The sequence below is a fragment of the Balaenoptera physalus genome (assembly GCF_965194825.1).
Source record: "Balaenoptera physalus genome assembly, chromosome: 8".
NCBI classification, from domain to species: Eukaryota; Metazoa; Chordata; class Mammalia; order Artiodactyla; family Balaenopteridae; genus Balaenoptera; species Balaenoptera physalus.
In genome coordinates this window covers 64,666,443-64,678,057 of record NC_138887.1, presented here as the reverse complement: position 1 = coordinate 64,678,057, position 11,615 = coordinate 64,666,443, and the positions used below count along the sequence as shown (strand labels likewise).

Sequence of the window (11,615 nt, the reverse complement as noted above, 5' to 3'; positions counted from 1 at the left end):
AATTGGTCTCTTCAGCCTTTGCTTGTTCCAGTCCCCTATACTTAGATACCCTCAGATGACTCTCCTCAAGTGTCATTTCCTGCTCAAATATCTGTCATGGTGGTACTCCATTGTCTGCTTTTCAGCATCCCTTAAGGCCCAAATCTGCTCCCCTATGAGTCTGTTATGCTCCAAAAAGCTGGCTCACTCAACATTTACTAAGTATACATAGTGCTTTCTCTTCTTTGGAGCTTTGCTTATGCCTGAAAATGTTCTCCCTTCTTCATTTCTACTGTTAAAAACCTTACCTACCCATTTCAAATATTATCCATATTCATAATTCTAATTTCCTCCTACAATCTCCTCCACTCATACCAGATGGGCTCTTACTTGAGTTCTCGTAACCCATTGTACGGCTTTGACCATTTCCTTATGGTTTGTCTTTAATTATATGTTGCCTTTATCTCTTTTTCCACCTTCAACTGGATTTTAACCTTACTGGTGAAAAGGGATTATATTCTCCTCCATTTTGGACCATCTGAAACTCCTAACATAACACTGCTTTGCAGGTAGTGGACATTCATCAACCCTCATATTGGAGAGACAGTAATACCAAGTGGGAATGTATAAGCTGTGAAGTCAGGTGGACACGGATTCTGATGTCAGGTGAATCACTCAGGAGCTGTGGAATTCGGGCAAGGTAGTTAACTTCTTTGAGACACAGATTCATTTTCTATGGGCATGGCATTGAATCTGTTACATAGTGTTACTGAAAAATTTAAAAGGAAAATATATGTAGAGTTTGACATATATTAAGTATCTAATACATGGCAGTGGCAAGTATTTGTGTCATAGAATTTTTCTTCTGGAATAGTTTGAATTCCTTCTAACTAAAGACATTTTAACGCTCTCCTTTTTTAGCCATACTTATGCTCGCAATAATTTGTCAGCAAGGCAACACTGGAACAAGGAAGGTCATTTTATAGATAGGTATGATATTGTATTCACAATCAGATCTATATTTATTTCGAAAATACTGTAGTACTTGTCAATTAAATAAATCCATGAATATTTATTGAGCACCCGTTTTTGCATCAAACACTTGTAGATATTGGGGATACTGCAGTGAACGAGATATAGTCCTTGCTCTCTACTTTCATTCTAATGTGTACAATGACCCCCACAGATATCTAAGAAACATGGTGAAAAGCTTACCTAAAAATGGTGCCAAACCTGCATCGATTAGAATCCCCCAATCCATTTCTGGGCCTTAAAACTCGGCTGTTAACGGCAGCTTTGGGGGAGTCCAAGAATGGTTACCCAGATTTTTATTAAAAAGTTTTTTCTTTTTCATATGTGCTGGTTTTTAAAAAAATTGAAGTATAGTTGATATACAATCGTTACTGAACCAAACTTGGGTCTGCTTGCCCGCGCAGCGTAAAGCCAACCTACTGACAGCGGGTTGTGGTGAAGGAAAGAAAGTGCAGCGTTTATTATAAGGCACAATGCGAGGAGTCCGGGAAAGCTAATGCTCAGAAAGCCTGAAATCCCCAATGTGTTTCAGCAAAGTATTTTTAAAGGCAAGGTGAGGGAGGGGAGCCCCAGGGTACCTGATCAGCTCTTGCAAAATTCTCTGATTGGTAATGGTGAGGTAACAGGGCGGTGTCACAGGGGTTAACTTTAGGTTTAGAGGTTGTCCTTAGGCGCCAATAGGCCAGGGGGCTGCGTGCTCTTGGTCATTGAGTAGTTAACTAGTTAATGTCTTCCACCTGGGGGTTTTAGCGTCTGTAAAACAACTCAGGAAATGTGCATCAGATACTGTTACCTAGGCACTTCACAGAGGAGCTAAAACAGAGGATATGGGGGAGGGGTCTGTCCCTGGGAAGGCCCCATTCGTTTCTGCTTGGTTACACAACATTATATGTTACAGGTGTGCAATATAGTGATTCAATTTTTAAAGGTATACTTTAAAAGGTATATTGATTCAATATAGTGTTCAATATAGTGAACAATTTTTAAAGGTATACTCCATTTACAGTTATAAAATATTGGCTATATTCCCTCTGTTGTACAATATATCCTTGCAGCTTATTTTATACATGATAGTTTGTACCTCTTAATCCCCTACCCCGAAAACGCCCCTCCGCCTTCCCTCTCCCCACTGACCACTAATTTCTTCTCTATATCTGTGCGTCTGCTCCTTCGTTATATTTACTAGTTCCTTGTATGTTTTAGATTCCATATACAAGTGATATCACACAGTCTTTGTCTTTCTCTGTCTGACTTATTTCACTTAGCATATGGAGGATATTTTGTTACCCAGATTTTTAAAAGCTAGGACTTTAAGAAGCAATGTTGTGGAGACAAGCTGAATATATATTTTTTCCTCTGGGAAAAATTAAGGCTAAATCTATAAGTCTTTGTGCGTGACAGATGGATCTGAGCTTTCTCTATTTCTGTTTAAATAACCTAAAGTAGTTGTCAGGGAGTGAAAGTTGTTCCATGTTGGCATGTCGGCAGGAGCTCTCACAACACTGAAGCTCTTCCGTTTGCAGCCACTTAGGCGAGTCCTACCGGTGGCACAGGGGTAGACGGATAGACCTCCCCAGGTACGCTGCTGCCACCAGCCTCTGGGCCGGAGCCACCCGCTCGTCGCGATCCCGGGTGCGGAGGGCCCTCCCGCGGGAGGAGCGCTGGGCGTGGAGGGCGTGGGCCGGGGGCGGGGCGAGCCGCAGACTGGGTGCTCGCAGGGAGCTGTCAGTGTCAGGCTCCAGCGAGGGAGGAAGTGCTGTGGGTCCCGGAGGAGCGTGAGCCGAGCGGCCGGCGCAGCGTGAGACAGCACATCCTGCGCGCGCCGGGCCCGCCGCCCTCGGGAAGCGCACGAGCGCCGCCGCCGCCGCCGCCGGGGAGCCGTGGCCGCGCTCTCGAGCCCAGTTGCGCAGCCGCCGCCGACCGCGTCCAGGTAAACGGGAGGGGGGGTCGCGCTCCCCGGGCCGCCGCCTCCGCGCCCCTGCTCAACCCTGCCGCCCCCGGGTTGTCGGCTTTTGGAGCCGCCGGGCAGTAGTGCGGTCGCGGCAGCCGCAGCCGGACCTTGGCCTCGGCCCCCTCCCCGGGCTCCTGCGTGCTCCGCGGCGCCTGAAAGCGGCCAAAGCCCCCCCACCCCCCGCCAGCTGCAGCCCCTTGCTGCGGCTCTCCCGGCTGAGCCAGGAGGCGAGGGCAGATGAGAAAGAGTGAGTAGTGGTGTCATCACCTTGTGGGCTGGGAGGGCGTCCCAGTGCGCCCCGCCTCGGTTTTCTCCCGGGGAGCAGAAGGTTAGCGGCAGTGAAATCCGCACCCCTCAGAGCAACCAGCTGACGGCCCCCGAGGGAGGGGGGCTGCAGAGGGAGGGGAATGGGTGCTGTTTGAGTACATTTTCAGCTGTCTGCAAAGCTCTTAAATGCTGTTGCTACCCGCCAAGTCGAAGGAAGCGAAGGTACTTCCAGCAAGGCATTAATTAAACACTCACGCAAGAAGGTGCCCGTTTCTCTCACTGCTGCAAAAAAAAAAAAGTGTGGCTGGGGGATGTGTTTTAGTAAACACCTTCGCGGCCGCGTGCCTCTCCTTCCCCCACTCCCACTACCGCATCGCTCTGGCCTTATAAATCCGTGCGTCGTCATCATAAGGTCAGTGACCCTGGCGACACTGATGGGAACTGAGTGTCCGGGAGTCTCATGACTTGTAATAAGGATGAACAGAAACCCAGGATCAGGACCGGAAATTACTTAGGAAATTAGAGGCTCAGCAAAATGCAGCAGATGGAATATATTCCTTATCCTGGACTCTCCCACATCTAGGTAAGGGTCAGAACAAGTAGCCAGCCATTTTCTTGCCGGGAATGCCTTTCAAGTGGGCATTGTAGACTTACTGTAGTTCAGGGTTGTGCAAAATTGCTTGCAAATATTCCAGATTAGCAGAAAACATAACCAACGGTAAGGCATGGTAGCTGCAGAAGACATCATATGGGTAATATTAGCACAGATATGGGTGACTGCCTCTGTATACATTTTCACTGTGGAAATTATAGAGAAAGACGTTGATCAGTATTAGTAAATTCGAAATTTGCACTCAGGGCAAGTTTCGGCATGGAAAAAAAGGACCCAAACTCTGCTCTTCTGACTATGTTTCTTAGTAAAATAAAATCATACATTGCTACCACTAAGTCATCAAATGTTCTCTTCATAGGAACCAGCTCCCCAATCTTTCTTAAGGTTTGAGGATCCAGTGCTCCAAGAGGCATTTCTTTTAAAAATCTTCTAGCATCATCATTGGTATGTTTAACTAATATAGTTGGGGGCCCAATGCAGGCTTTTTTCAGCCTGCTCAGCTCTGGGCCCCATTCTTGGCCCATAACATCTTCCACATCTCTCTTTTTCTTCCCTGTCTCAGGCACTGATGCACCTGCTTCCTCTCTCTTGGACCTCAGGGTTGCTGAGCTTCTGCACAGTGCCCCGGAGGAGAGGGATGGTTCAGCCCCTCCCCACACCCAGCCTTTCCTCCTCTCCTACTAGAAATAAGTCCTGAAGCTTTTTTGGTGTTACAGGTCTATATCATTATGTATAATCACCACTAGGGATATGGGCAGAGAAGATAAACTCAACCCACAGAAGAGTGGAGCAGAGTTCTCACAAGTGGTGCTCCCTGGTCCCTAGTTTCTAGTGAACTGAGATGGTAAGAAGAAGTCATCAGACATTTCTCATCATGTTTCATGCCTAAGAGGGGGCTCTATGAACTTTGTTCCCACCCCTCCTACTTCCCCAAATATTCCTTCCAGAGTCTGCCTTTAATAAGTGAGCCTTTTCCTTGACTCCAGTGCTGAGTCAAGTAATTCTTGGAGATAAAGCCTGGGTGCTGCTCTGTTCATATTCAAAACAACGATGCAGACGAGTCTTGTAAAATACATGCCAAGTTTTTAAACCCAGCCACGTCTCTTAGCACAGACAGATGTGTACAGGCTTCATCAACAGTTATATCAGTGGGCCGCTCATCCTCCCTGGTCACCTTGTTTCCTTCTGTCACCTAATAGCATCAAATGTAGAGGTCACACACATGCATTGCAAACTTAAGTATATTCTTTCATCACCTTGTTCTCCCTATACTTTGCCCCATCAAATAAAACAAAGGTTGATAATAATATTCCGAGCACTTTAGCAGTGCTCAGTACATTTCCTAAATGTATTGCATGCCTTTGCTGAATGTATTACATGACCAATACATTTACTAAAATGTACTGAGCACTTGGCCAGGCATTGCACTTTAAACTACTTCTCATGTATTAACTTATTTAATCCTCACAAAAATCTGATGAGGTAGATATTATTTGTAATCCTATTTGACAGGCAAGGAAACTAAGACACAAGGGTGTCAAGTAACTTTCTGAAAATTGCTCGGCTAATAAGTTGTAGAGCCAGGATTTGAACCTGGGCAATCTGACTGTACTCTTCTATAGGACAGTTTATACTGGTTAATTTTCATATATTGAATACCAGGCTCTTATGTTATCTCATTTCAATCCCTATATTAATCTTATGAAGTAGACATTATTATCCATATTTTACAGATGATGAAAAACTGAGTTAAGTGATATACTTAATACATAGCAGAGGTAGGATTCAAATCAGGTCTGACTCTAAAACCAGTACTCATCCATTTTAGCTAGCGTCCCCTGTGAGAAGCAAAAAAGCTGAGCTTGTCTGTTTCTTTTGGGTTTGTTGCCCATTTTCCTTGTGAGCCATTGCTATTTCTTTTAAGCCTTAAGTGTAGCCATACTTTTTTGCCAGTTGATTGGTAGGTGTGGATGATATGGCAAAACCAACGTAGGACCATAGCTCTTTTGAAGTCAGATATTGCCTTCGTTCTGTCTCCTTAATGAAACTAGTAATTCCCCAAAATACTCTGTGGATCTCAAATACCATGTAAATAGTTGTTCCATTGATCAGGGATCCCTTTTACTAGAAACTGTTGTGTCTTCTACGTTCCCTAGAAAATGTGAGAAAGTATGTTCTTTTGGGGACTTTGCTGGGACCGTGAACTTCTAGGGTTCACTTCTTTTGAGAATTAACTACAGTTAACTCCACTCTCATTACTCTGAAATTTATAAACCATTGCCCAGGTCCATGTAAAAAATGAGTCCTCTTGACTGGGAGCTCTTCGTTGGTACCCAGGACTTGTTTCCTTTGCTTCTCGGCAGGAAGCCTGGCACCAGACTGTCAGCGTGAAGCTTACATTGTAACATAGACGCCACTACCCAGGTGCCAGCCGAGGAGCCACATGTTTATAAAGCATCTCCTGAGTCTTTGTTTAGAGGAGTCTTCTTAAGCAGGAGTCATAGGCACCATGGAGGGCAGGCATATGAGAGTTTTCAGGTGGTCATTGAACCCGATATAATTGATGCAAAATTTTATGCATGTGTGCTAAATGCAGTTTTCTAGGGAAAGACTGGGTATTTGTGACTAAAAAGAGATTAAGAACCACTGGTTCAAGTGCACTGTTCAGGAAGGGGGAGGAGCAGCGGCCATTCTGCTGAAATGTGTTGGAAACAAGGCAAACTCTCCTGTTAGAACCAGCCAAGAAAAAAGGTTCTTTGGACATTGCTGGCATTTCGCTACAGAGGCATGCTAGAGTGCCCAGGTCCAAGTACAACATATACTAATGCATGCTGCAACCAAGTGAGGTCTCCAGGACCCCAGGCAGCCCTAGCACTGCTGGCCATTCACTAGGCACTTACCCTTTTCACACTTAGGGTTCATCGACTCTTCCCAACATCCCTGTAAGGCTGACATTTTTATCTGCATTTGACAAACGAGGAATCAGATGATTGGAAACATTAAGCCACTCGGTCAAGGCCACATGAGGCCAGTTAGTAGAAGGGCTGGATTTCAAATGTAGGTTGGCCGGAGTCCAAAGCCTGTTTATTCTCTTCCCAACATATTTCGTTGTTTCTCTATGTGGGACACCAAAAAGTGCTGTTTAGTGTAGCTTTTTATTGTGGCAGGACGGAGAGTTCCTCAGGAACACTCTCACATGCTGATAGGAAAAGCCTAAATGTGTTATCAAAGGGGAACAAGAAAATTAGACATTTCTCAGCATGGCAGAGGATAAGCAAGCCCTGCTTTCCCTTGAGGTGTGTGCTCATGTCCCACACATTTGATTCTCAGGTGTGCCCAGGTATCTTGCTGAGCAGCAAATGCATAGCAGTCTACAGCCGAGCCCAGAGAGTTGATTGGTTGATTTTGCCGGGGTAGCTGCAAGACTATTCGTTGCAAAAATGAACTTACTTCAAAGCTGAGTTGTGCGGTGTTCTGGGGCTTACTTGATATCGTGGCTTCGTCGTGATCTGGAACACTAACTTGGTACTTAATCCTGGGGGGACCTCTGTTTACCAGATGACCTACATGCCCTTTAGTTTTCAGTTCGTGTCAATCTGGCGATCCTTCCCCATTGTTTCATTTTTGGGTACAGACCCGCTAATGCCATCAGTGTGGCAAACACATAAAGCAGAAATTTATGTTAGAGTCAAGAGCATTCTTTATAATAAAAATGAGTCTCAGCACTGTAGAGAATGACTGCCTTTGATCAGCAGGTTGGCCTGGGAACAGACACCAGTGTGCTTCATTATGCTTCAACCTTTTTTCTCTCCTATAACCTTTAAAGGTTTTTAAAAAGTTTACTGCTCCCTCACCCCCACACACTTTAGGTTGGCATCTAACATTTTTATTGTAAGTTTAAAGAATCACAATGAATGTAATTTCCAGAATATTGTAAACTTTGACATTTAAAAATAAAACGATGACATCATTCTTTGAATCCAAATTAAAATTTAAGTGCTATACCAACCTCTATTTAAAAAGTACCTGAAGAAGCTCTTCATCAAAAGGGTATTTTTATACCTTGTGGTCAAGCATGGTCACAGTAAGATTTGTGTTTCCTTTTTTTCCCCTGGTAATGGAGATGGGAAAGGAGGCCCTGAATGATTGTACAACCACAGGTGTGTTCTCTGGTTGGTCAGTTTTTGGAAAGCCTACAGACAGAAGTTCCGGATCTCGAAATTATGATGTTATTAGCTCATAATAACATTCCTGCATGCTCTTTAGAAAGCCTCATGGATGCCAGCGGCACACAATGCCAGTTTGAAGAGCACATATTTATCTAGCACAGGTGCTGTGTGTTACAGGTCACTGCGGGGCCAGTGCCGGGAGTCAGGTCCATGGCCTTCGTCTGTGTGGCTCAAACTCAAGGTGGCAGGGCCAGAAAGAACAGCAGAGCCACTGGTCCCATCTCTTGCCCTCAGGCAGGTGACTGTATGGATAGCTGTCTTTCTGCTATTTAGTGATTTACAGGAAGAGATCTGCCCATTCCAGTGTTTTTAGATCACTGGTTCTCAGCCAGGAGTGATTGTCCTTCCCAGGGGACATTTGGCAATGTCTGGAGACATTTTTGGTTATCACATTTGGGGAGAGAGGGTGGCTGTAGGCATCTGTAGTGGGGAGGATCAGGGTGCTGCTGGACAGCTTACAATGCACAGAACAGCCAAGGTTAAGAAGCCCTGCTTTAGATGTTCTGGTTTTCTATTGAAATCTTCTCAGCTGTAATTTAAGTCCATTTCTTTGGTCTTCTACAAGATAAGAAGAGCATAACATTTAAAAGGCAGCATAAGGGAAAGGAAAGAAAAAGCCTGATATTCCACTGACTGCCTGTGTGAGCCTCAGTTTCTTCATCTGTGAAATGGGGCTAACAATACTTGGCTTGCAAAATTATTGTAAGGATTGCAGATAATGAGAGTACTGGGTCCAGTATGTGGTACATGCTCAATGCGTGGAAGATACTTTTTATTATTCAACAGCCATGATACCACTCTCTAGCCTTATCTTCTCAGGGACTTGTGTGATCCTGCCCTGCTTTGAACCAAAGGTATGCTTTTAAAAAGTGAATTATGCTATGTACCTGCCTCCTTCCACTTCAAGACATTAGGCTTCCTGAGGCATCCTTTGTATCTTTCAGCAGAGGGTCTTACACGTGGTAGATCTCAACGAGCTTTGTTGACCTGAAATATTAGCCAGAATAAATCCTACTTAATTTTCCTTTTATTATAAGATTTAATTCTTTCTCCCTTGGATTATTTTAATGTGTTTAGTAAAACATTCACTTCCTTAAATGTAACTGCTATTGCACGTCTGGGCCCAATATGAACGTGGGCTTGGTAATGCCTAGAATTCTGGAAGCCTTGCCTTCCTGAATCAGGATCACATTGAACATTTCTGCTGGGGGAAGGGCAGTCTTGAGGAAGATAATCTTTCATTCTAGAAGTGACAGGTAGGATGGTTTGAGTCTTGTGTTTTCCTTTATGAGTCCCTTGGTCTAATTCTTTTGATCTGGCTTTGATCTGACACTCTCTGAGCAGGGCAGTACTTGGGTTCCTTTCTGGGAGGGGGAGGGGAAATTTTGATTCATTTGTCAGATTTCTATTTTATGCTAATATGTAGAGTGAAACCAAGAGTAACACATGTATTTTAAATAGCTCTAATGAATAAATGATGACAATATTTTACATCCTTTGCCTACAGTTTCCCTTGTAGGATACGGATTTTCCCGCTCTAACTTGAAATAGTACCCATTTCTTTGTTTGACAAGCTGGAGGTTTTAGTAATTGAAATGGAATGAAGTCCTCTCCTTTTGAAAGTAGTTTAGATCCTGTTGTGCACATATGTAAGCCTTTAAAAGTTGATCAAGTTGTTGAATGTTATAGTGGGGCCATGTGGAGAGGATGATCATGGGATTCTGTCTCAGAATCAGCTTGTGGGATTTTAGTAGTTGCTGGGTTTGGGTGGCTGAAAGGGTAGAAGGCCCTGTGGGGAATGTGTGTTTTGACAGTGTTCCCTTTTAAAATGAAGCGTGGCTCTTGTTTCACCATCTCCCCCATTAGTATCAAAATAGCAAGGGCTTGTGGGAATTGGTGTGTATTTTGTGGGAGAGAGAATAACAGAAAACTTCTCTGCTTGTTTCCTTGAAAAGCGTGACTTTGTTCACTTTCAGAAGGTACAGGTTACCACTGGCTCCGAAAGAGGGTCCTCTGTCTTTGAATGTTTTCAGGCTCAGAGGAAAGTGAGAGTCTATTTACCTAAGTTAAAATGCCAAACTAAATCTCCCAATGCAAATATGGACCACCCAGGGACTTTGTAAAGGCCAGGTTTGTGGTTTTGAATACAGATTTTCCTGCTTCCTCTTTTAAGCTTTTTAATATTTTTCGAATGCTGCTGAAAAGTAATTGGCATATCACGTAAGGATGAAATCTCATATCTTTTGCCATGAACTGTAAAGGGGGGAATTGTACTCCTTTCCTTTGAGAGCCCTTTGTTTTTCAAAATAAAGAAATATGAATTACTAAAATTTGAAGGCCAAGTTGTAGATTTCAGTTTAAAGTAGATAGAAAAGTTGGGTTACAAAACAGTTATAGGAGAGGAGACGGATACTCTCTTCAAATGTTCCCTTTCCCAAGTACATTGTGCCTAGACAGAGCCACTTACCTCAGTAAACTGGGTAGAACTTTGCTTTGGGGGATGGGCGAGGGTGTTGGAAACATCACCTCAGTTAAAAAACAAAATTCAACTGAGTAAATTTTAAAAATCTTATTGGGTTTTTTTTCAGCAAAATATGAATTGGGTAGCGTCCCATCTAGCAGATAGGAAGGAGCTCTGAAGAGCTTTACAAAATGGAAGACTTTTGTAGGCAGAAGGGGGCAAGACAAGGAAGTTACTAGGGAAAGAGTGGATTGTTTGTGTCAAGGTCACCTTCCTTTAGGGGATGGCAGGGTCTACGAGGCAGATTACCTGCCTAGTGCTGATCAGTAATTCCGGATACACCAGTTTAAGTTTCTACTCCCAGGAGAGGTTGAAACTGTAATTAAGTTAGGTATTAAGACTCAGTTTGGTGATGTGGGTTAGCACAAGTGACTCTGTTTGGGGCCTGTTGTCTTTCTCTCTCTCTTTTTTTAAATAACAATTCCTGCCTTTTGATCAGACTGTGAGCTTTACTGAGAGATGTGATCAAAATTTAAGGCATTAGCACCACTCCCAGCTACCGCTCTGAAGTTCTCATGTTTTTTTTTTTTTTTAATCATCCTCTCTGTGGTATTCACGGGTCACAACTTCAAGTTCACGTTTTTTACATCGGTCATTTTCTTTGCTTCTTTTCTGAAATTCCAGTCTTAGAGAGATCATTTGCTTGGTGGTTGCCTCCTGTGAACATGCATTTAAAGCTTTTGTGAGAATACATCGTGCCAGGGAGATTACTATGATTGTTATAAACAGGACAATTCCCAATGTCTGGAGTGCACTTCAGAGCCATGGTCCTCAAGATCCAACTGATCAAAATCTATTAAGTCAAAGAAAGACCCCATTGAAATAGTCACTTTCTTAAGCCAACTGACTTGCTCAGTGATCTTGTATAGCTGAGTTTCAACTTCCCCAGAAGTGTTAATACGGGTACAACAGGTGGTATTGACCATAGCACGGACACCTAGTTCAGCTAAAAGACAATCAAGGGCTATCCTATTATCAAGAACAACCTTGGCCAGAGAGTCTAAGGATTTTTCTTGGGCAGCT

At 43.7% G+C, this 11,615-nt stretch overlaps 1 protein-coding gene across 4 annotated transcripts in view; it reads left to right on the top strand.

The window, feature by feature from the left end:
* Positions 1 to 2,727: 2,727 nt before the first annotated feature.
* The window catches only part of DYNC1I1 (dynein cytoplasmic 1 intermediate chain 1), a 334,077-nt gene continuing 325,189 nt past the window's right edge, over positions 2,728 to 11,615 (top strand). For 2 of the 4 annotated variants that reach the window (XM_082471864.1, XM_082471863.1), the window contains exon 1: positions 2,728 to 2,941. The gene's annotated coding sequence lies outside the window, so the exon portion shown is untranslated. The remainder of the gene's footprint in view (positions 2,942 to 11,615) is intronic. The other 2 variants (XM_082471862.1, XM_082471861.1) reach the window with 1 other exon arrangement.